This window comes from Oncorhynchus mykiss, unplaced genomic scaffold (genome assembly GCF_013265735.2).
Source record: "Oncorhynchus mykiss isolate Arlee unplaced genomic scaffold, USDA_OmykA_1.1 un_scaffold_421, whole genome shotgun sequence".
In the NCBI taxonomy this organism is placed as follows: Eukaryota; Metazoa; Chordata; class Actinopteri; order Salmoniformes; family Salmonidae; genus Oncorhynchus; species Oncorhynchus mykiss.
This window is the reverse complement of record NW_023493868.1, coordinates 19,573-40,443: the sequence shown is the minus strand read 5'-3', so window position 1 is coordinate 40,443 and position 20,871 is coordinate 19,573. Positions and strand designations below refer to the sequence as shown.

Genomic DNA, 20,871 nt, shown 5'->3' with positions numbered 1-20,871 from the left:
CATTTCTAATTTAAAACTGAGAGATTCCAATGTTTTTTTGTTTTTTTATTCACATACCGGTGCGTCAATCGGATCAAATGAAATGAGATCCAATTGATTTTGATGTCTACTTTTTAATTGTTAAAATCTACATTTAGCTCTTTCTTCATTTGTTTCTTGCTGTTACAGCTAATGAAGATTGAATCTGAAAGACTCAGGAGATGAATTACAGAGTATTTGAACTGAAACCTGGTCAACTGCTTGGAAGATAGCTATGCTCACAAGTATACCACCAACACTCACGTGATCCACTGTGGCCTGGCAACATCGACCTGTCAATGCATATTCTCACCGTCATTGCTGGCGACTGCAAAACAATGTCTTGAAATAAATGGCTCGTTGGTCTAGGGGTATGATTCTCGCTTTGGGTGCGAGAGGTCCCGGGTTCAAATCCCGGACGAGCCCTTTTGAAGAGCCTTTAACAATGTGAGACAGGCGGATCTTGGGCAACTGGTTGGAGGGGCGACTGCTACCACTGGAGCGCAGGACCAGGTGGACAAGTGATTAAGGCAATGGACTGCTAATCCATTGTGCTCTGCACTAGTGGGTTCAGCATCGCACAACATGTATTAATTTCTTCCTTGGTTAAAAAACCTGTCCTTTTACCGGGACATAGGTTACCTTCAGACGAGTCCCTTGACACTTGTGGGGGTCGTAGAGCAAAACTGAGAACAGCATTGTGTTTGTGAGAGTCTCCCCTTTCCAAAGAATGGGCAAACTATTTTGTAGGTCAAACCGTTCTGAAGCTATAGACATTTGTATGAGAAGACAGATTTTAGGGATGTGTCATGTTTTGACAAACATTGCTCTCGCTCTGCCACATTTCACCAAAAATGCAGAGGTGTAACATCAGCAGTTATGGTAGGACTGAGAAGCATCCAGTGCAAAATGTGTGACATTTCTAATTTAAAACTGAGAGATTCCAATGTTTTTTTGTTTTTTTATTCACATACCGGTGCGTCAATCGGATCAAATGAAATGAGATCCAATTGATTTTGATGTCTACTTTTTAATTGTTAAAATCTACATTTAGCTCTTTCTTCATTTGTTTCTTGCTGTTACAGCTAATGAAGATTGAATCTGAAAGACTCAGGAGATGAATTACAGAGTATTTGAACTGAAACCTGGTCAACTGCTTGGAAGATAGCTATGCTCACAAGTATACCACCAACACTCACGTGATCCACTGTGGCCTGGCAACATCGACCTGTCAATGCATATTCTCACCGTCATTGCTGGCGACTGCAAAACAATGTCTTGAAATAAATGGCTCGTTGGTCTAGGGGTATGATTCTCGCTTTGGGTGCGAGAGGTCCCGGGTTCAAATCCCGGACGAGCCCTTTTGAAGAGCCTTTAACAATTTGAGACAGGCGGATCTTGGGCAACTGGTTGGAGGGGCGACTGCTACCACTGGAGCGCAGGACCAGGTGGACAAGTGATTAAGGCAATGGACTGCTAATCCATTGTGCTCTGCACTAGTGGGTTCAGCATCGCACAACATGTATTAATTTCTTCCTTGGTTAAAAAACCTGTCCTTTTACCGGGACATAGGTTACCTTCAGACGAAGTCCCTTGACACTTGTGGGGGTCGTAGAGCAAAACTGAGAACAGCATTGTGTTTGTGAGAGTCTCCCCTTTCCAAAGAATGGGCAAACTATTTTGTAGGTCAAACCGTTCTGAAGCTATAGACATTTGTATGAGAAGACAGATTTTAGGGATGTGTCATGTTTTGACAAACATTGCTCTCGCTCTGCCACATTTCACCAAAAATGCAGAGGTGTAACATCAGCAGTTATGGTAGGACTGAGAAGCATCCAGTGCAAAATGTGTGACATTTCTAATTTAAAACTGAGAGATTCCAATGTTTTTTTGTTTTTTTATTCACATACCGGTGCGTCAATCGGATCAAATGAAATGAGATCCAATTGATTTTGATGTCTACTTTTTAATTGTTAAAATCTACATTTAGCTCTTTCTTCATTTGTTTCTTGCTGTTACAGCTAATGAAGATTGAATCTGAAAGACTCAGGAGATGAATTACAGAGTATTTGAACTGAAACCTGGTCAACTGCTTGGAAGATAGCTATGCTCACAAGTATACCACCAACACTCACGTGATCCACTGTGGCCTGGCAACATCGACCTGTCAATGCATATTCTCACCGTCATTGCTGGCGACTGCAAAACAATGTCTTGAAATAAATGGCTCGTTGGTCTAGGGGTATGATTCTCGCTTTGGGTGCGAGAGGTCCCGGGTTCAAATCCCGGACGAGCCCTTTTGAAGAGCCTTTAACAATTTGAGACAGGCGGATCTTGGGCAACTGGTTGGAGGGGCGACTGCTACCACTGGAGCGCAGGACCAGGTGGACAAGTGATTAAGGCAATGGACTGCTAATCCATTGTGCTCTGCACTAGTGGGTTCAGCATCGCACAACATGTATTAATTTCTTCCTTGGTTAAAAAACCTGTCCTTTTACCGGGACATAGGTTACCTTCAGACGAGTCCCTTGACACTTGTGGGGGTCGTAGAGCAAAACTGAGAACAGTATTGTGTTTGTGAGAGTCTCCCCTTTCCAAAGAATGGGCAAACTATTTTGTAGGTCAAACCGTTCTGAAGCTATAGACATTTGTATGAGAAGACAGATTTTAGGGATGTGTCATGTTTTGACAAACATTGCTCTCGCTCTGCCACATTTCACCAAAAATGCAGAGGTGTAACATCAGCAGTTATGGTAGGACTGAGAAGCATCCAGTGCAAAATGTGTGACATTTCTAATTTAAAACTGAGAGATTCCAATGTTTTTTTGTTTTTTTATTCACATACCGGTGCGTCAATCGGATCAAATGAAATGAGATCCAATTGATTTTGATGTCTACTTTTTAATTGTTAAAATCTACATTTAGCTCTTTCTTCATTTGTTTCTTGCTGTTACAGCTAATGAAGATTGAATCTGAAAGACTCAGGAGATGAATTACAGAGTATTTGAACTGAAACCTGGTCAACTGCTTGGAAGATAGCTATGCTCACAAGTATACCACCAACACTCACGTGATCCACTGTGGCCTGGCAACATCGACCTGTCAATGCATATTCTCACCGTCATTGCTGGCGACTGCAAAACAATGTCTTGAAATAAATGGCTCGTTGGTCTAGGGGTATGATTCTCGCTTTGGGTGCGAGAGGTCCCGGGTTCAAATCCCGGACGAGCCCTTTTGAAGAGCCTTTAACAATTTGAGACAGGCGGATCTTGGGCAACTGGTTGGAGGGGCGACTGCTACCACTGGAGCGCAGGACCAGGTGGACAAGTGATTAAGGCAATGGACTGCTAATCCATTGTGCTCTGCACTAGTGGGTTCAGCATCGCACAACATGTATTAATTTCTTCCTTGGTTAAAAAACCTGTCCTTTTACCGGGACATAGGTTACCTTCAGACAGAGTCCCTTGACACTTGTGGGGGTCGTAGAGCAAAACTGAGAACAGCATTGTGTTTGTGAGAGTCTCCCCTTTCCAAAGAATGGGCAAACTATTTTGTAGGTCAAACCGTTCTGAAGCTATAGACATTTGTATGAGAAGACAGATTTTAGGGATGTGTCATGTTTTGACAAACATTGCTCTCGCTCTGCCACATTTCACCAAAAATGCAGAGGTGTAACATCAGCAGTTATGGTAGGACTGAGAAGCATCCAGTGCAAAATGTGTGACATTTCTAATTTAAAACTGAGAGATTCCAATGTTTTTTTGTTTTTTTATTCACATACCGGTGCGTCAATCGGATCAAATGAAATGAGATCCAATTGATTTTGATGTCTACTTTTTAATTGTTAAAATCTACATTTAGCTCTTTCTTCATTTGTTTCTTGCTGTTACAGCTAATGAAGATTGAATCTGAAAGACTCAGGAGATGAATTACAGAGTATTTGAACTGAAACCTGGTCAACTGCTTGGAAGATAGCTATGCTCACAAGTATACCACCAACACTCACGTGATCCACTGTGGCCTGGCAACATCGACCTGTCAATGCATATTCTCACCGTCATTGCTGGCGACTGCAAAACAATGTCTTGAAATAAATGGCTCGTTGGTCTAGGGGTATGATTCTCGCTTTGGGTGCGAGAGGTCCCGGGTTCAAATCCCGGACGAGCCCTTTTGAAGAGCCTTTAACAATTTGAGACAGGCGGATCTTGGGCAACTGGTTGGAGGGGCGACTGCTACCACTGGAGCGCAGGACCAGGTGGACAAGTGATTAAGGCAATGGACTGCTAATCCATTGTGCTCTGCACTAGTGGGTTCAGCATCGCACAACATGTATTAATTTCTTCCTTGGTTAAAAAACCTGTCCTTTTACCGGGACATAGGTTACCTTCAGACGAAGTCCCTTGACACTTGTGGGGGTCGTAGAGCAAAACTGAGAACAGCATTGTGTTTGTGAGAGTCTCCCCTTTCCAAAGAATGGGCAAACTATTTTGTAGGTCAAACCGTTCTGAAGCTATAGACATTTGTATGAGAAGACAGATTTTAGGGATGTGTCATGTTTTGACAAACATTGCTCTCGCTCTGCCACATTTCACCAAAAATGCAGAGGTGTAACATCAGCAGTTATGGTAGGACTGAGAAGCATCCAGTGCAAAATGTGTGACATTTCTAATTTAAAACTGAGAGATTCCAATGTTTTTTTGTTTTTTTATTCACATACCGGTGCGTCAATCGGATCAAATGAAATGAGATCCAATTGATTTTGATGTCTACTTTTTAATTGTTAAAATCTACATTTAGCTCTTTCTTCATTTGTTTCTTGCTGTTACAGCTAATGAAGATTGAATCTGAAAGACTCAGGAGATGAATTACAGAGTATTTGAACTGAAACCTGGTCAACTGCTTGGAAGATAGCTATGCTCACAAGTATACCACCAACACTCACGTGATCCACTGTGGCCTGGCAACATCGACCTGTCAATGCATATTCTCACCGTCATTGCTGGCGACTGCAAAACAATGTCTTGAAATAAATGGCTCGTTGGTCTAGGGGTATGATTCTCGCTTTGGGTGCGAGAGGTCCCGGGTTCAAATCCCGGACGAGCCCTTTTGAAGAGCCTTTAACAATGTGAGACAGGCGGATCTTGGGCAACTGGTTGGAGGGGCGACTGCTACCACTGGAGCGCAGGACCAGGTGGACAAGTGATTAAGGCAATGGACTGCTAATCCATTGTGCTCTGCACTAGTGGGTTCAGCATCGCACAACATGTATTAATTTCTTCCTTGGTTAAAAAACCTGTCCTTTTACCGGGACATAGGTTACCTTCAGACGAGTCCCTTGACACTTGTGGGGGTCGTAGAGCAAAACTGAGAACAGCATTGTGTTTGTGAGAGTCTCCCCTTTCCAAAGAATGGGCAAACTATTTTGTAGGTCAAACCGTTCTGAAGCTATAGACATTTGTATGAGAAGACAGATTTTAGGGATGTGTCATGTTTTGACAAACATTGCTCTCGCTCTGCCACATTTCACCAAAATGCAGAGGTGTAACATCAGCAGTTATGGTAGGACTGAGAAGCATCCAGTGCAAAATGTGTGACATTTCTAATTTAAAACTGAGAGATTCCAATGTTTTTTGTTTTTTTATTCACATACCGGTGCGTCAATCGGATCAAATGAAATGAGATCCAATTGATTTTGATGTCTACTTTTTAATTGTTAAAATCTACATTTAGCTCTTTCTTCATTTGTTTCTTGCTGTTACAGCTAATGAAGATTGAATCTGAAAGACTCAGGAGATGAATTACAGAGTATTTGAACTGAAACCTGGTCAACTGCTTGGAAGATAGCTATGCTCACAAGTATACCACCAACACTCACGTGATCCACTGTGGCCTGGCAACATCGACCTGTCAATGCATATTCTCACCGTCATTGCTGGCGACTGCAAAACAATGTCTTGAAATAAATGGCTCGTTGGTCTAGGGGTATGATTCTCGCTTTGGGTGCGAGAGGTCCCGGGTTCAAATCCCGGACGAGCCCTTTTGAAGAGCCTTTAACAATTTGAGACAGGCGGATCTTGGGCAACTGGTTGGAGGGGCGACTGCTACCACTGGAGCGCAGGACCAGGTGGACAAGTGATTAAGGCAATGGACTGCTAATCCATTGTGCTCTGCACTAGTGGGTTCAGCATCGCACAACATGTATTAATTTCTTCCTTGGTTAAAAAACCTGTCCTTTTACCGGGACATAGGTTACCTTCAGACGAGTCCCTTGACACTTGTGGGGGTCGTAGAGCAAAACTGAGAACAGCATTGTGTTTGTGAGAGTCTCCCCTTTCCAAAGAATGGGCAAACTATTTTGTAGGTCAAACCGTTCTGAAGCTATAGACATTTGTATGAGAAGACAGATTTTAGGGATGTGTCATGTTTTGACAAACATTGCTCTCGCTCTGCCACATTTCACCAAAAATGCAGAGGTGTAACATCAGCAGTTATGGTAGGACTGAGAAGCATCCAGTGCAAAATGTGTGACATTTCTAATTTAAAACTGAGAGATTCCAATGTTTTTTTGTTTTTTTATTCACATACCGGTGCGTCAATCGGATCAAATGAAATGAGATCCAATTGATTTTGATGTCTACTTTTTAATTGTTAAAATCTACATTTAGCTCTTTCTTCATTTGTTTCTTGCTGTTACAGCTAATGAAGATTGAATCTGAAAGACTCAGGAGATGAATTACAGAGTATTTGAACTGAAACCTGGTCAACTGCTTGGAAGATAGCTATGCTCACAAGTATACCACCAACACTCACGTGATCCACTGTGGCCTGGCAACATCGACCTGTCAATGCATATTCTCACCGTCATTGCTGGCGACTGCAAAACAATGTCTTGAAATAAATGGCTCGTTGGTCTAGGGTATGATTCTCGCTTTGGGTGCGAGAGGTCCCGGGTTCAAATCCCGGACGAGCCCTTTTGAAGAGCCTTTAACAATTTGAGACAGGCGGATCTTGGGCAACTGGTTGGAGGGGCGACTGCTACCACTGGAGCGCAGGACCAGGTGGACAAGTGATTAAGGCAATGGACTGCTAATCCATTGTGCTCTGCACTAGTGGGTTCAGCATCGCACAACATGTATTAATTTCTTCCTTGGTTAAAAAACCTGTCCTTTTACCGGGACATAGGTTACCTTCAGACAAGTCCCTTGACACTTGTGGGGGTCGTAGAGCAAAACTGAGAACAGTATTGTGTTTGTGAGAGTCTCCCCTTTCCAAAGAATGGGCAAACTATTTTGTAGGTCAAACCGTTCTGAAGCTATAGACATTTGTATGAGAAGACAGATTTTAGGGATGTGTCATGTTTTGACAAACATTGCTCTCGCTCTGCCACATTTCACCAAAAATGCAGAGGTGTAACATCAGCAGTTATGGTAGGACTGAGAAGCATCCAGTGCAAAATGTGTGACATTTCTAATTTAAAACTGAGAGATTCCAATGTTTTTTTGTTTTTTTATTCACATACCGGTGCGTCAATCGGATCAAATGAAATGAGATCCAATTGATTTTGATGTCTACTTTTTAATTGTTAAAATCTACATTTAGCTCTTTCTTCATTTGTTTCTTGCTGTTACAGCTAATGAAGATTGAATCTGAAAGACTCAGGAGATGAATTACAGAGTATTTGAACTGAAACCTGGTCAACTGCTTGGAAGATAGCTATGCTCACAAGTATACCACCAACACTCACGTGATCCACTGTGGCCTGGCAACATCGACCTGTCAATGCATATTCTCACCGTCATTGCTGGCGACTGCAAAACAATGTCTTGAAATAAATGGCTCGTTGGTCTAGGGGTATGATTCTCGCTTTGGGTGCGAGAGGTCCCGGGTTCAAATCCCGGACGAGCCCTTTTGAAGAGCCTTTAACAATGTGAGACAGGCGGATCTTGGGCAACTGGTTGGAGGGGCGACTGCTACCACTGGAGCGCAGGACCAGGTGGACAAGTGATTAAGGCAATGGACTGCTAATCCATTGTGCTCTGCACTAGTGGGTTCAGCATCGCACAACATGTATTAATTTCTTCCTTGGTTAAAAAACCTGTCCTTTTACCGGGACATAGGTTACCTTCAGACAAGTCCCTTGACACTTGTGGGGGTCGTAGAGCAAAACTGAGAACAGTATTGTGTTTGTGAGAGTCTCCCCTTTCCAAAGAATGGGCAAACTATTTTGTAGGTCAAACCGTTCTGAAGCTATAGACATTTGTATGAGAAGACAGATTTTAGGGATGTGTCATGTTTTGACAAACATTGCTCTCGCTCTGCCACATTTCACCAAAAATGCAGAGGTGTAACATCAGCAGTTATGGTAGGACTGAGAAGCATCCAGTGCAAAATGTGTGACATTTCTAATTTAAAACTGAGAGATTCCAATGTTTTTTTGTTTTTTTATTCACATACCGGTGCGTCAATCGGATCAAATGAAATGAGATCCAATTGATTTTGATGTCTACTTTTTAATTGTTAAAATCTACATTTAGCTCTTTCTTCATTTGTTTCTTGCTGTTACAGCTAATGAAGATTGAATCTGAAAGACTCAGGAGATGAATTACAGAGTATTTGAACTGAAACCTGGTCAACTGCTTGGAAGATAGCTATGCTCACAAGTACATCCACCAACACTCACGTGATCCACTGTGGCCTGGCAACATCGACCTGTCAATGCATATTCTCACCGTCATTGCTGGCGACTGCAAAACAATGTCTTGAAATAAATGGCTCGTTGGTCTAGGGGTATGATTCTCGCTTTGGGTGCGAGAGGTCCCTGGGTTCAAATCCCGGACGAGCCCTTTTGAAGAGCCTTTAACAATTTGAGACAGGCGGATCTTGGGCAACTGGTTGGAGGGGCGACTGCTACCACTGGAGCGCAGGACCAGGTGGACAAGTGATTAAGGCAATGGACTGCTAATCCATTGTGCTCTGCACTAGTGGGTTCAGCATCGCACAACATGTATTAATTTCTTCCTTGGTTAAAAAACCTGTCCTTTTACCGGGACATAGGTTACCTTCAGACGAAGTCCCTTGACACTTGTGGGGGTCGTAGAGCAAAACTGAGAACAGTATTGTGTTTGTGAGAGTCTCCCCTTTCCAAAGAATGGGCAAACTATTTTGTAGGTCAAACCGTTCTGAAGCTATAGACATTTGTATGAGAAGACAGATTTTAGGGATGTGTCATGTTTTGACAAACATTGCTCTCGCTCTGCCACATTTCACCAAAAATGCAGAGGTGTAACATCAGCAGTTATGGTAGGACTGAGAAGCATCCAGTGCAAAATGTGTGACATTTCTAATTTAAAACTGAGAGATTCCAATGTTTTTTTGTTTTTTTATTCACATACCGGTGCGTCAATCGGATCAAATGAAATGAGATCCAATTGATTTTGATGTCTACTTTTTAATTGTTAAAATCTACATTTAGCTCTTTCTTCATTTGTTTCTTGCTGTTACAGCTAATGAAGATTGAATCTGAAAGACTCAGGAGATGAATTACAGAGTATTTGAACTGAAACCTGGTCAACTGCTTGGAAGATAGCTATGCTCACAAGTATACCACCAACACTCACGTGATCCACTGTGGCCTGGCAACATCGACCTGTCAATGCATATTCTCACCGTCATTGCTGGCGACTGCAAAACAATGTCTTGAAATAAATGGCTCGTTGGTCTAGGGGTATGATTCTCGCTTTGGGTGCGAGAGGTCCCGGGTTCAAATCCCGGACGAGCCCTTTTGAAGAGCCTTTAACAATTTGAGACAGGCGGATCTTGGGCAACTGGTTGGAGGGGCGACTGCTACCACTGGAGCGCAGGACCAGGTGGACAAGTGATTAAGGCAATGGACTGCTAATCCATTGTGCTCTGCACTAGTGGGTTCAGCATCGCACAACATGTATTAATTTCTTCCTTGGTTAAAAAACCTGTCCTTTTACCGGGACATAGGTTACCTTCAGACGAGTCCCTTGACACTTGTGGGGGTCGTAGAGCAAAACTGAGAACAGTATTGTGTTTGTGAGAGTCTCCCCTTTCCAAAGAATGGGCAAACTATTTTGTAGGTCAAACCGTTCTGAAGCTATAGACATTTGTATGAGAAGACAGATTTTAGGGATGTGTCATGTTTTGACAAACATTGCTCTCGCTCTGCCACATTTCACCAAAAATGCAGAGGTGTAACATCAGCAGTTATGGTAGGACTGAGAAGCATCCAGTGCAAAATGTGTGACATTTCTAATTTAAAACTGAGAGATTCCAATGTTTTTTTGTTTTTTTATTCACATACCGGTGCGTCAATCGGATCAAATGAAATGAGATCCAATTGATTTTGATGTCTACTTTTTAATTGTTAAAATCTACATTTAGCTCTTTCTTCATTTGTTTCTTGCTGTTACAGCTAATGAAGATTGAATCTGAAAGACTCAGGAGATGAATTACAGAGTATTTGAACTGAAACCTGGTCAACTGCTTGGAAGATAGCTATGCTCACAAGTATACCACCAACACTCACGTGATCCACTGTGGCCTGGCAACATCGACCTGTCAATGCATATTCTCACCGTCATTGCTGGCGACTGCAAAACAATGTCTTGAAATAAATGGCTCGTTGGTCTAGGGGTATGATTCTCGCTTTGGGTGCGAGAGGTCCCGGGTTCAAATCCCGGACGAGCCCTTTTGAAGAGCCTTTAACAATTTGAGACAGGCGGATCTTGGGCAACTGGTTGGAGGGGCGACTGCTACCACTGGAGCGCAGGACCAGGTGGACAAGTGATTAAGGCAATGGACTGCTAATCCATTGTGCTCTGCACTAGTGGGTTCAGCATCGCACAACATGTATTAATTTCTTCCTTGGTTAAAAAACCTGTCCTTTTACCGGGACATAGGTTACCTTCAGACAAGTCCCTTGACACTTGTGGGGGTCGTAGAGCAAAACTGAGAACAGTATTGTGTTTGTGAGAGTCTCCCCTTTCCAAAGAATGGGCAAACTATTTTGTAGGTCAAACCGTTCTGAAGCTATAGACATTTGTATGAGAAGACAGATTTTAGGGATGTGTCATGTTTTGACAAACATTGCTCTCGCTCTGCCACATTTCACCAAAAATGCAGAGGTGTAACATCAGCAGTTATGGTAGGACTGAGAAGCATCCAGTGCAAAATGTGTGACATTTCTAATTTAAAACTGAGAGATTCCAATGTTTTTTTGTTTTTTTATTCACATACCGGTGCGTCAATCGGATCAAATGAAATGAGATCCAATTGATTTTGATGTCTACTTTTTAATTGTTAAAATCTACATTTAGCTCTTTCTTCATTTGTTTCTTGCTGTTACAGCTAATGAAGATTGAATCTGAAAGACTCAGGAGATGAATTACAGAGTATTTGAACTGAAACCTGGTCAACTGCTTGGAAGATAGCTATGCTCACAAGTATACCACCAACACTCACGTGATCCACTGTGGCCTGGCAACATCGACCTGTCAATGCATATTCTCACCGTCATTGCTGGCGACTGCAAAACAATGTCTTGAAATAAATGGCTCGTTGGTCTAGGGGTATGATTCTCGCTTTGGGTGCGAGAGGTCCCGGGTTCAAATCCCGGACGAGCCCTTTTGAAGAGCCTTTAACAATTTGAGACAGGCGGATCTTGGGCAACTGGTTGGAGGGGCGACTGCTACCACTGGAGCGCAGGACCAGGTGGACAAGTGATTAAGGCAATGGACTGCTAATCCATTGTGCTCTGCACTAGTGGGTTCAGCATCGCACAACATGTATTAATTTCTTCCTTGGTTAAAAAACCTGTCCTTTTACCGGGACATAGGTTACCTTCAGACAAGTCCCTTGACACTTGTGGGGGTCGTAGAGCAAAACTGAGAACAGTATTGTGTTTGTGAGAGTCTCCCCTTTCCAAAGAATGGGCAAACTATTTTGTAGGTCAAACCGTTCTGAAGCTATAGACATTTGTATGAGAAGACAGATTTTAGGGATGTGTCATGTTTTGACAAACATTGCTCTCGCTCTGCCACATTTCACCAAAAATGCAGAGGTGTAACATCAGCAGTTATGGTAGGACTGAGAAGCATCCAGTGCAAAATGTGTGACATTTCTAATTTAAAACTGAGAGATTCCAATGTTTTTTTGTTTTTTTATTCACATACCGGTGCGTCAATCGGATCAAATGAAATGAGATCCAATTGATTTTGATGTCTACTTTTTAATTGTTAAAATCTACATTTAGCTCTTTCTTCATTTGTTTCTTGCTGTTACAGCTAATGAAGATTGAATCTGAAAGACTCAGGAGATGAATTACAGAGTATTTGAACTGAAACCTGGTCAACTGCTTGGAAGATAGCTATGCTCACAAGTATACCACCAACACTCACGTGATCCACTGTGGCCTGGCAACATCGACCTGTCAATGCATATTCTCACCGTCATTGCTGGCGACTGCAAAACAATGTCTTGAAATAAATGGCTCGTTGGTCTAGGGGTATGATTCTCGCTTTGGGTGCGAGAGGTCCCGGGTTCAAATCCCGGACGAGCCCTTTTGAAGAGCCTTTAACAATGTGAGACAGGCGGATCTTGGGCAACTGGTTGGAGGGGCGACTGCTACCACTGGAGCGCAGGACCAGGTGGACAAGTGATTAAGGCAATGGACTGCTAATCCATTGTGCTCTGCACTAGTGGGTTCAGCATCGCACAACATGTATTAATTTCTTCCTTGGTTAAAAAACCTGTCCTTTTACCGGGACATAGGTTACCTTCAGACGAGTCCCTTGACACTTGTGGGGGTCGTAGAGCAAAACTGAGAACAGCATTGTGTTTGTGAGAGTCTCCCCTTTCCAAAGAATGGGCAAACTATTTTGTAGGTCAAACCGTTCTGAAGCTATAGACATTTGTATGAGAAGACAGATTTTAGGGATGTGTCATGTTTTGACAAACATTGCTCTCGCTCTGCCACATTTCACCAAAAATGCAGAGGTGTAACATCAGCAGTTATGGTAGGACTGAGAAGCATCCAGTGCAAAATGTGTGACATTTCTAATTTAAAACTGAGAGATTCCAATGTTTTTTTGTTTTTTTATTCACATACCGGTGCGTCAATCGGATCAAATGAAATGAGATCCAATTGATTTTGATGTCTACTTTTTAATTGTTAAAATCTACATTTAGCTCTTTCTTCATTTGTTTCTTGCTGTTACAGCTAATGAAGATTGAATCTGAAAGACTCAGGAGATGAATTACAGAGTATTTGAACTGAAACCTGGTCAACTGCTTGGAAGATAGCTATGCTCACAAGTATACACCACACTCACGTGATCCACTGTGGCCTGGCAACATCGACCTGTCAATGCATATTCTCACCGTCATTGCTGGCGACTGCAAAACAATGTCTTGAAATAAATGGCTCGTTGGTCTAGGGGTATGATTCTCGCTTTGGGTGCGAGAGGTCCCGGGTTCAAATCCCGGACGAGCCCTTTTGAAGAGCCTTTAACAATTTGAGACAGGCGGATCTTGGGCAACTGGTTGGAGGGGCGACTGCTACCACTGGAGCGCAGGACCAGGTGGACAAGTGATTAAGGCAATGGACTGCTAATCCATTGTGCTCTGCACTAGTGGGTTCAGCATCGCACAACATGTATTAATTTCTTCCTTGGTTAAAAAACCTGTCCTTTTACCGGGACATAGGTTACCTTCAGACAAGTCCCTTGACACTTGTGGGGGTCATAGAGCAAAACTGAGAACAGTATTGTGTTTGTGAGAGTCTCCCCTTTCCAAAGAATGGGCAAACTATTTTGTAGGTCAAACCGTTCTGAAGCTATAGACATTTGTATGAGAAGACAGATTTTAGGGATGTGTCATGTTTTGACAAACATTGCTCTCGCTCTGCCACATTTCACCAAAAATGCAGAGGTGTAACATCAGCAGTTATGGTAGGACTGAGAAGCATCCAGTGCAAAATGTGTGACATTTCTAATTTAAAACTGAGAGATTCCAATGTTTTTTTGTTTTTTTATTCACATACCGGTGCGTCAATCGGATCAAATGAAATGAGATCCAATTGATTTTGATGTCTACTTTTTAATTGTTAAAATCTACATTTAGCTCTTTCTTCATTTGTTTCTTGCTGTTACAGCTAATGAAGATTGAATCTGAAAGACTCAGGAGATGAATTACAGAGTATTTGAACTGAAACCTGGTCAACTGCTTGGAAGATAGCTATGCTCACAAGTATACCACCAACTGTGGCCTGGCAACATCGACCTGTCAATGCATATTCTCACCGTCATTGCTGGCGACTGCAAAACAATGTCTTGAAATAAATGGCTCGTTGGTCTAGGGGTATGATTCTCGCTTTGGGTGCGAGAGGTCCCGGGTTCAAATCCCGGACGAGCCCTTTTGAAGAGCCTTTAACAATTTGAGACAGGCGGATCTTGGGCAACTGGTTGGAGGGGCGACTGCTACCACTGGAGCGCAGGACCAGGTGGACAAGTGATTAAGGCAATGGACTGCTAATCCATTGTGCTCTGCACTAGTGGGTTCAGCATCGCACAACATGTATTAATTTCTTCCTTGGTTAAAAAACCTGTCCTTTTACCGGGACATAGGTTACCTTCAGACAAGTCCCTTGACACTTGTGGGGGTCGTAGAGCAAAACTGAGAAACAGTATTGTGTTTGTGAGAGTCTCCCCTTTCCAAAGAATGGGCAAACTATTTTGTAGGTCAAACCGTTCTGAAGCTATAGACATTTGTATGAGAAGACAGATTTTAGGGATGTGTCATGTTTTGACAAACATTGCTCTCGCTCTGCCACATTTCACCAAACATGCAGAGGTGTAACATCAGCAGTTATGGTAGGACTGAGAAGCATCCAGTGCAAAATGTGTGACATTTCTAATTTAAAACTGAGAGATTCCAATGTTTTTTTGTTTTTTTATTCACATACCGGTGCGTCAATCGGATCAAATGAAATGAGATCCAATTGATTTTGATGTCTACTTTTTAATTGTTAAAATCTACATTTAGCTCTTTCTTCATTTGTTTCTTGCTGTTACAGCTAATGAAGATTGAATCTGAAAGACTCAGGAGATGAATTACAGAGTATTTGAACTGAAACCTGGTCAACTGCTTGGAAGATAGCTATGCTCACAAGTATACCACCAAACTCACGTGGGCCTGGCAACATCGACCTGTCAATGCATATTCTCACCGTCATTGCTGGCGACTGCAAAACAATGTCTTGAAATAAATGGCTCGTTGGTCTAGGGGTATGATTCTCGCTTTGGGTGCGAGAGGTCCCGGGTTCAAATCCCGGACGAGCCCTTTTGAAGAGCCTTTAACAATGTGAGACAGGCGGATCTTGGGCAACTGGTTGGAGGGGCGACTGCTACCACTGGAGCGCAGGACCAGGTGGACAAGTGATTAAGGCAATGGACTGCTAATCCATTGTGCTCTGCACTAGTAGGGTTCAGCATCGCACAACATGTATTAATTTCTTCCTTGGTTAAAAAACCTGTCCTTTTACCGGGACATAGGTTACCTTCAGACGAGTCCCTTGACACTTGTGGGGGTCGTAGAGCAAAACTGAGAACAGCATTGTGTTTGTGAGAGTCTCCCCTTTCCAAAGAATGGGCAAACTATTTTGTAGGTCAAACCGTTCTGAAGCTATAGACATTTGTATGAGAAGACAGATTTTAGGGATGTGTCATGTTTTGACAAACATTGCTCTCGCTCTGCCACATTTCACCAAAAATGCAGAGGTGTAACATCAGCAGTTATGGTAGGACTGAGAAGCATCCAGTGCAAAATGTGTGACATTTCTAATTTAAAACTGAGAGATTCCAATGTTTTTTTGTTTTTTTATTCACATACCGGTGCGTCAATCGGATCAAATGAAATGAGATCCAATTGATTTTGATGTCTACTTTTTAATTGTTAAAATCTACATTTAGCTCTTTCTTCATTTGTTTCTTGCTGTTACAGCTAATGAAGATTGAATCTGAAAGACTCAGGAGATGAATTACAGAGTATTTGAACTGAAACCTGGTCAACTGCTTGGAAGATAGCTATGCTCACAAGTATACCACCAACTGTGGCCTGGCAACATCGACCTGTCAATGCATATTCTCACCGTCATTGCTGGCGACTGCAAAACAATGTCTTGAAATAAATGGCTCGTTGGTCTAGGGGTATGATTCTCGCTTTGGGTGCGAGAGGTCCCGGGTTCAAATCCCGGACGAGCCCTTTTGAAGAGCCTTTAACAATTTGAGACAGGCGGATCTTGGGCAACTGGTTGGAGGGGCGACTGCTACCACTGGAGCGCAGGACCAGGTGGACAAGTGATTAAGGCAATGGACTGCTAATCCATTGTGCTCTGCACTAGTAGGGTTCAGCATCGCACAACATGTATTAATTTCTTCCTTGGTTAAAAAACCTGTCCTTTTACCGGGACATAGGTTACCTTCAGACAAGTCCCTTGACACTTGTGGGGGTCATAGAGCAAAACTGAGAACAGTATTGTGTTTGTGAGAGTCTCCCCTTTCCAAAGAATGGGCAAACTATTTTGTAGGTCAAACCGTTCTGAAGCTATAGACATTTGTATGAGAAGACAGATTTTAGGGATGTGTCATGTTTTGACAAACATTGCTCTCGCTCTGCCACATTTCACCAAAAATGCAGAGGTGTAACATCAGCAGTTATGGTAGGACTGAGAAGCATCCAGTGCAAAATGTGTGACATTTCTAATTTAAAACTGAGAGATTCCAATGTTTTTTTGTTTTTTTATTCACATACCGGTGCGTCAATCGGATCAAATGAAATGAGATCCAATTGATTTTGATGTCTACTTTTTAATTGTTAAAATCTACATTTAGCTCTTTCTTCATTTGTTTCTTGCTGTTACAGCTAATGAAGATTGAATCTGAAAGACTCAGGAGATGAATTACAGAGTATTTGAACTGAAACCTGGTCAACTGCTTGGAAGATAGCTATGCTCACAAGTATACCACCAACACTCACGTGATCCACTGTGGCCTGGCAACATCGACCTGTCAATGCATATTCTCACCGTCATTGCTGGCGACTGCAAAACAATGTCTTGAAATATATGGCTCGTTGGTCTAGGGGTATGATTCTCGCTTTGGGTGCGAGAGGTCCCGGGTTCAAATCCCGGACGAGCCCTTTTGAAGAGCCTTTAACAATGTGAGACAGGCGGATCTTGGGCAACTGGTTGGAGGGGCGACTGCTACCACTGGAGCGCAGGACCAGGTGGACAAGTGATTAAGGCAATGGACTGCTAATCCATTGTGCTCTGCACTAGTGGGTTCAGCATCGCACAACATGTATTAATTTCTTCCTTGGTTAAAAAACCTGTCCTTTTACCGGGACATAGGTTACCTTCAGACGAGTCCCTTGACACTTGTGGGGGTCAGTAGAGCAAAACTGAGAACAGCATTGTGTTTGTGAGAGTCTCCCCTTTCCAAAGAATGGGCAAACTATTTTGTAGGTCAAACCGTTCTGAAGCTATAGACATTTGTATGAGAAGACAGATTTTAGGGATGTGTCATGTTTTGACAAACATTGCTCTCGCTCTGCCACATTTCACCAAAAATGCAGAGGTGTAACATCAGCAGTTATGGTAGGACTGAGAAGCATCCAGTGCAAAATGTGTGACATTTCTAATTTAAAACTGAGAGATTCCAATGTTTTTTTGTTTTTTTATTCACATACCGGTGCGTCAATCGGATCAAATGAAATGAGATCCAATTGATTTTGATGTCTACTTTTTAATTGTTAAAATCTACATTTAGCTCTTTCTTCATTTGTTTCTTGCTGTTACAGCTAATGAAGATTGAATCTGAAAGACTCAGGAGATGAATTACAGAGTATTTGAACTGAAACCTGGTCAACTGCTTGGAAGATAGCTATGCTCACAAGTATACCACCAACTGTGGCCTGGCAACATCGACCTGTCAATGCATATTCTCACCGTCATTGCTGGCGACTGCAAAACAATGTCTTGAAATAAATGGCTCGTTGGTCTAGGGGTATGATTCTCGCTTTGGGTGCGAGAGGTCCCGGGTTCAAATCCCGGACGAGCCCTTTTGAAGAGCCTTTAACAATTTGAGACAGGCGGATCTTGGGCAACTGGTTGGAGGGGCGACTGCTACCACTGGAGCGCAGGACCAGGTGGACAAGTGATTAAGGCAATGGACTGCTAATCCATTGTGCTCTGCACTAGTGGGTTCAGCATCGCACAACATGTATTAATTTCTTCCTTGGTTAAAAAACCTGTCCTTTTACCGGGACATAGGTTACCTTCAGACAAGTCCCTTGACACTTGTGGGGGTCATAGAGCAAAACTGAGAACAGCATTGTGTTTGTGAGAGTCTCCCCTTTCCAAAGAATGGGCAAACTATTTTGTAGGTCAAACCGTTCTGAAGCTATAGACATTTGTATGAGAAGACAGATTTTAGGGATGTGTCATGTTTTGACAAACATTGCTCTCGCTCTGCCACATTTCACCAAAAATGCAGAGGTGTAACATCAGCAGTTATGGTAGGACTGAGAAGCATCCAGTGCAAAATGTGTGACATTTCTAATTTAAAACTGAGAGATTCCAATGTTTTTTTGTTTTTTTATTCACATACCGGTGCGTCAATCGGATCAAATGAAATGAGATCCAATTGATTTTGATGTCTACTTTTTAATTGTTAAAATCTACATTTAGCTCTTTCTTCATTTGTTTCTTGCTGTTACAGCTAATGAAGATTGAATCTGAAAGACTCAGCAGAATGAATTACAGAGTATTTGAACTGAAACCTGGTCAACTGCTTGGAAGATAGCTATGCTCACAAGTATACACCAACTCACGTGATCCACTGTGGCCTGGCAACATCGACCTGTCAATGCATATTCTCACCGTCATTGCTGGCGACTGCAAAACAATGTCTTGAAATAAATGGCTCGTTGGTCTAGGGGTATGATTCTCGCTTTGGGTGCGAGAGGTCCCGGGTTCAAATCCCGGACGAGCCCTTTTGAAGAGCCTTTAACAATTTGAGACAGGCGGATCTTGGGCAACTGGTTGGAGGGGCGACTGCTACCACTGGAGCGCAGGACCAGGTGGACAAGTGATTAAGGCAATGGACTGCTAATCCATTGTGCTCTGCACTAGTGGGTTCAGCATCGCACAACATGTATTAATTTCTTCCTTGGTTAAAAAACCTGTCCTTTTACCGGGACATAGGTTACCTTCAGACGAAGTCCCTTGACACTTGTGGGGGTCATAGAGCAAAACTGAGAACAGTATTGTGTTTGTGAGAGTCTCCCCTTTCCAAAGAATGGGCAAACTATTTTGTAGGTCAAACTGTTCTGAAGCTATAGACATTTGTATGAGAAGACAGATTTTAGGGATGTGTCATGTTTTGACAAACATTGCTCTCGCTCTGCCACATTTCACCAAAAATGCAGAGGTGTAACATCAGCAGTTATGGTAGGACTGAGAAGCATCCAGTGCAAAATGTGTGACATTTCTAATTTAAAACTGAGAGATTCCAATGTTTTTTTGTTTTTTTTATTCACATACCGGTGCGTCAATCGGATCAAATGAAATGAGATCCAATTGATTTTGATGTCTACTTTTTAATTGTTAAAATCTACATTTAGCTCTTTCTTCATTTGTTTCTTGCTGTTACAGCTAATGAAGATTGAATCTGAAAGACTCAGGAGATGAATTACAGAGTATTTGAACTGAAACCTGGTCAACTGCTTGGAAGATAGCTATGCTCACAAGTATACCACCAACACTCACGTGATCCACTGTGGCCTGGCAACATCGACCTGTCAATGCATATTCTCACCGTCATTGCTGGCGACTGCAAAACAATGTCTTGAAATAAATGGCTCGTTGGTCTAGGGGTATGATTCTCGCTTTGGGTGCGAGAGGTCCCGGGTTCAAATCCCGGACGAGCCCTTTTGAAGAGCCTTTAACAATGTGAGACAGGCGGATCTTGGGCAACTGGTTGGAGGGGCGACTGCTACCACTGGAGCGCAGGACCAGGTGGACAAGTGATTAAGGCAATGGACTGCTAATCCATTGTGCTCTGCACTAGTGGGTTCAGCATCGCACAACATGTATTAATTTCTTCCTTGGTTAAAAAACCTGTCCTTTTACCGGGACATAGGTTACCTTCAGACGAGTCCCTTGACACTTGTGGGGGTCGTAGAGCAAAACTGAGAACAGCATTGTGTTTGTGAGAGTCTCCCCTTTCCAAAGAATGGGCAAACTATTTTGTAGGTCAAACCGTTCTGAAGCTATAGACATTTGTATGAGAAGACAGATTTTAGGGATGTGTCATGTTTTGACAAACATTGCTCTCGCTCTGCCACATTTCACCAAAATGCAGAGGTGTAACATCAGCATTTATGGTAGGACTGAGAAGCATCCAGTGCAAAATGTGTGACATTTCTAATTTAAAACTGAGAGATTCCAATGTTTTTTTGTTTTTTTATTCACATACCGGTGCGTCAATCGGATCAAATGAAATGAGATCCAATTGATTTTGATGTCTACTTTTTAATTGTTAAAATCTACATTTAGCTCTTTCTTCATTTGTTTCTTGCTGTTACAGCTAATGAAGATTGAATCTGAAAGACTCAGCAGAAGAATTACAGAGTATTTGAACTAAACCTGGTCAACTGCTTGGAAGATAGCTATGCTCACAAGTATACCACCAACACTCACGTGATCCACTGTGGCCTGGCAACATCGACCTGTCAATGCATATTCTCACCGTCATTGCTGGCGACTGCAAA

The 20,871-nt window shown here is 42.6% G+C and overlaps 22 non-coding genes across 22 annotated transcripts; all 22 read left to right on the top strand.

Moving 5' to 3' along the window:
- The first annotated feature begins 372 nt into the window (after positions 1 to 372).
- trnap-ugg lies at positions 373 to 444 on the top strand. The gene has a single exon. It is a non-coding gene; the product is annotated as a tRNA-Pro (tRNA).
- Positions 445 to 1,307: 863 nt separating this feature from the next.
- Positions 1,308 to 1,379, top strand: trnap-ugg. The gene has a single exon. It is a non-coding gene; the product is annotated as a tRNA-Pro (tRNA).
- Positions 1,380 to 2,243: 864 nt separating this feature from the next.
- trnap-ugg lies at positions 2,244 to 2,315 on the top strand. The gene has a single exon. It is a non-coding gene; the product is annotated as a tRNA-Pro (tRNA).
- Positions 2,316 to 3,178: 863 nt separating this feature from the next.
- Positions 3,179 to 3,250, top strand: trnap-ugg. Its single transcript has one exon. It is a non-coding gene; the product is annotated as a tRNA-Pro (tRNA).
- Positions 3,251 to 4,114: 864 nt separating this feature from the next.
- Positions 4,115 to 4,186, top strand: trnap-ugg. The gene has a single exon. It is a non-coding gene; the product is annotated as a tRNA-Pro (tRNA).
- Positions 4,187 to 5,050: 864 nt separating this feature from the next.
- Positions 5,051 to 5,122, top strand: trnap-ugg. The gene has a single exon. It is a non-coding gene; the product is annotated as a tRNA-Pro (tRNA).
- An 861-nt stretch (positions 5,123 to 5,983) lies between these two features.
- On the top strand, positions 5,984 to 6,055 carry trnap-ugg. Its single transcript has one exon. It is a non-coding gene; the product is annotated as a tRNA-Pro (tRNA).
- An 863-nt stretch (positions 6,056 to 6,918) lies between these two features.
- On the top strand, positions 6,919 to 6,989 carry trnap-ugg. Its single transcript has one exon. It is a non-coding gene; the product is annotated as a tRNA-Pro (tRNA).
- An 863-nt stretch (positions 6,990 to 7,852) lies between these two features.
- On the top strand, positions 7,853 to 7,924 carry trnap-ugg. The gene has a single exon. It is a non-coding gene; the product is annotated as a tRNA-Pro (tRNA).
- Positions 7,925 to 8,788: 864 nt separating this feature from the next.
- Positions 8,789 to 8,861, top strand: trnap-ugg. Its single transcript has one exon. It is a non-coding gene; the product is annotated as a tRNA-Pro (tRNA).
- An 864-nt stretch (positions 8,862 to 9,725) lies between these two features.
- On the top strand, positions 9,726 to 9,797 carry trnap-ugg. The gene has a single exon. It is a non-coding gene; the product is annotated as a tRNA-Pro (tRNA).
- Positions 9,798 to 10,660: 863 nt separating this feature from the next.
- Positions 10,661 to 10,732, top strand: trnap-ugg. The gene has a single exon. It is a non-coding gene; the product is annotated as a tRNA-Pro (tRNA).
- Positions 10,733 to 11,595: 863 nt separating this feature from the next.
- Positions 11,596 to 11,667, top strand: trnap-ugg. Its single transcript has one exon. It is a non-coding gene; the product is annotated as a tRNA-Pro (tRNA).
- Positions 11,668 to 12,530: 863 nt separating this feature from the next.
- Positions 12,531 to 12,602, top strand: trnap-ugg. Its single transcript has one exon. It is a non-coding gene; the product is annotated as a tRNA-Pro (tRNA).
- Positions 12,603 to 13,463: 861 nt separating this feature from the next.
- trnap-ugg lies at positions 13,464 to 13,535 on the top strand. The gene has a single exon. It is a non-coding gene; the product is annotated as a tRNA-Pro (tRNA).
- Positions 13,536 to 14,383: 848 nt separating this feature from the next.
- trnap-ugg lies at positions 14,384 to 14,455 on the top strand. The gene has a single exon. It is a non-coding gene; the product is annotated as a tRNA-Pro (tRNA).
- An 854-nt stretch (positions 14,456 to 15,309) lies between these two features.
- On the top strand, positions 15,310 to 15,381 carry trnap-ugg. The gene has a single exon. It is a non-coding gene; the product is annotated as a tRNA-Pro (tRNA).
- An 849-nt stretch (positions 15,382 to 16,230) lies between these two features.
- trnap-ugg lies at positions 16,231 to 16,302 on the top strand. The gene has a single exon. It is a non-coding gene; the product is annotated as a tRNA-Pro (tRNA).
- An 864-nt stretch (positions 16,303 to 17,166) lies between these two features.
- On the top strand, positions 17,167 to 17,238 carry trnap-ugg. The gene has a single exon. It is a non-coding gene; the product is annotated as a tRNA-Pro (tRNA).
- An 849-nt stretch (positions 17,239 to 18,087) lies between these two features.
- Positions 18,088 to 18,159, top strand: trnap-ugg. Its single transcript has one exon. It is a non-coding gene; the product is annotated as a tRNA-Pro (tRNA).
- Positions 18,160 to 19,020: 861 nt separating this feature from the next.
- Positions 19,021 to 19,092, top strand: trnap-ugg. Its single transcript has one exon. It is a non-coding gene; the product is annotated as a tRNA-Pro (tRNA).
- An 865-nt stretch (positions 19,093 to 19,957) lies between these two features.
- trnap-ugg lies at positions 19,958 to 20,029 on the top strand. Its single transcript has one exon. It is a non-coding gene; the product is annotated as a tRNA-Pro (tRNA).
- Positions 20,030 to 20,871: the final 842 nt, after the last annotated feature.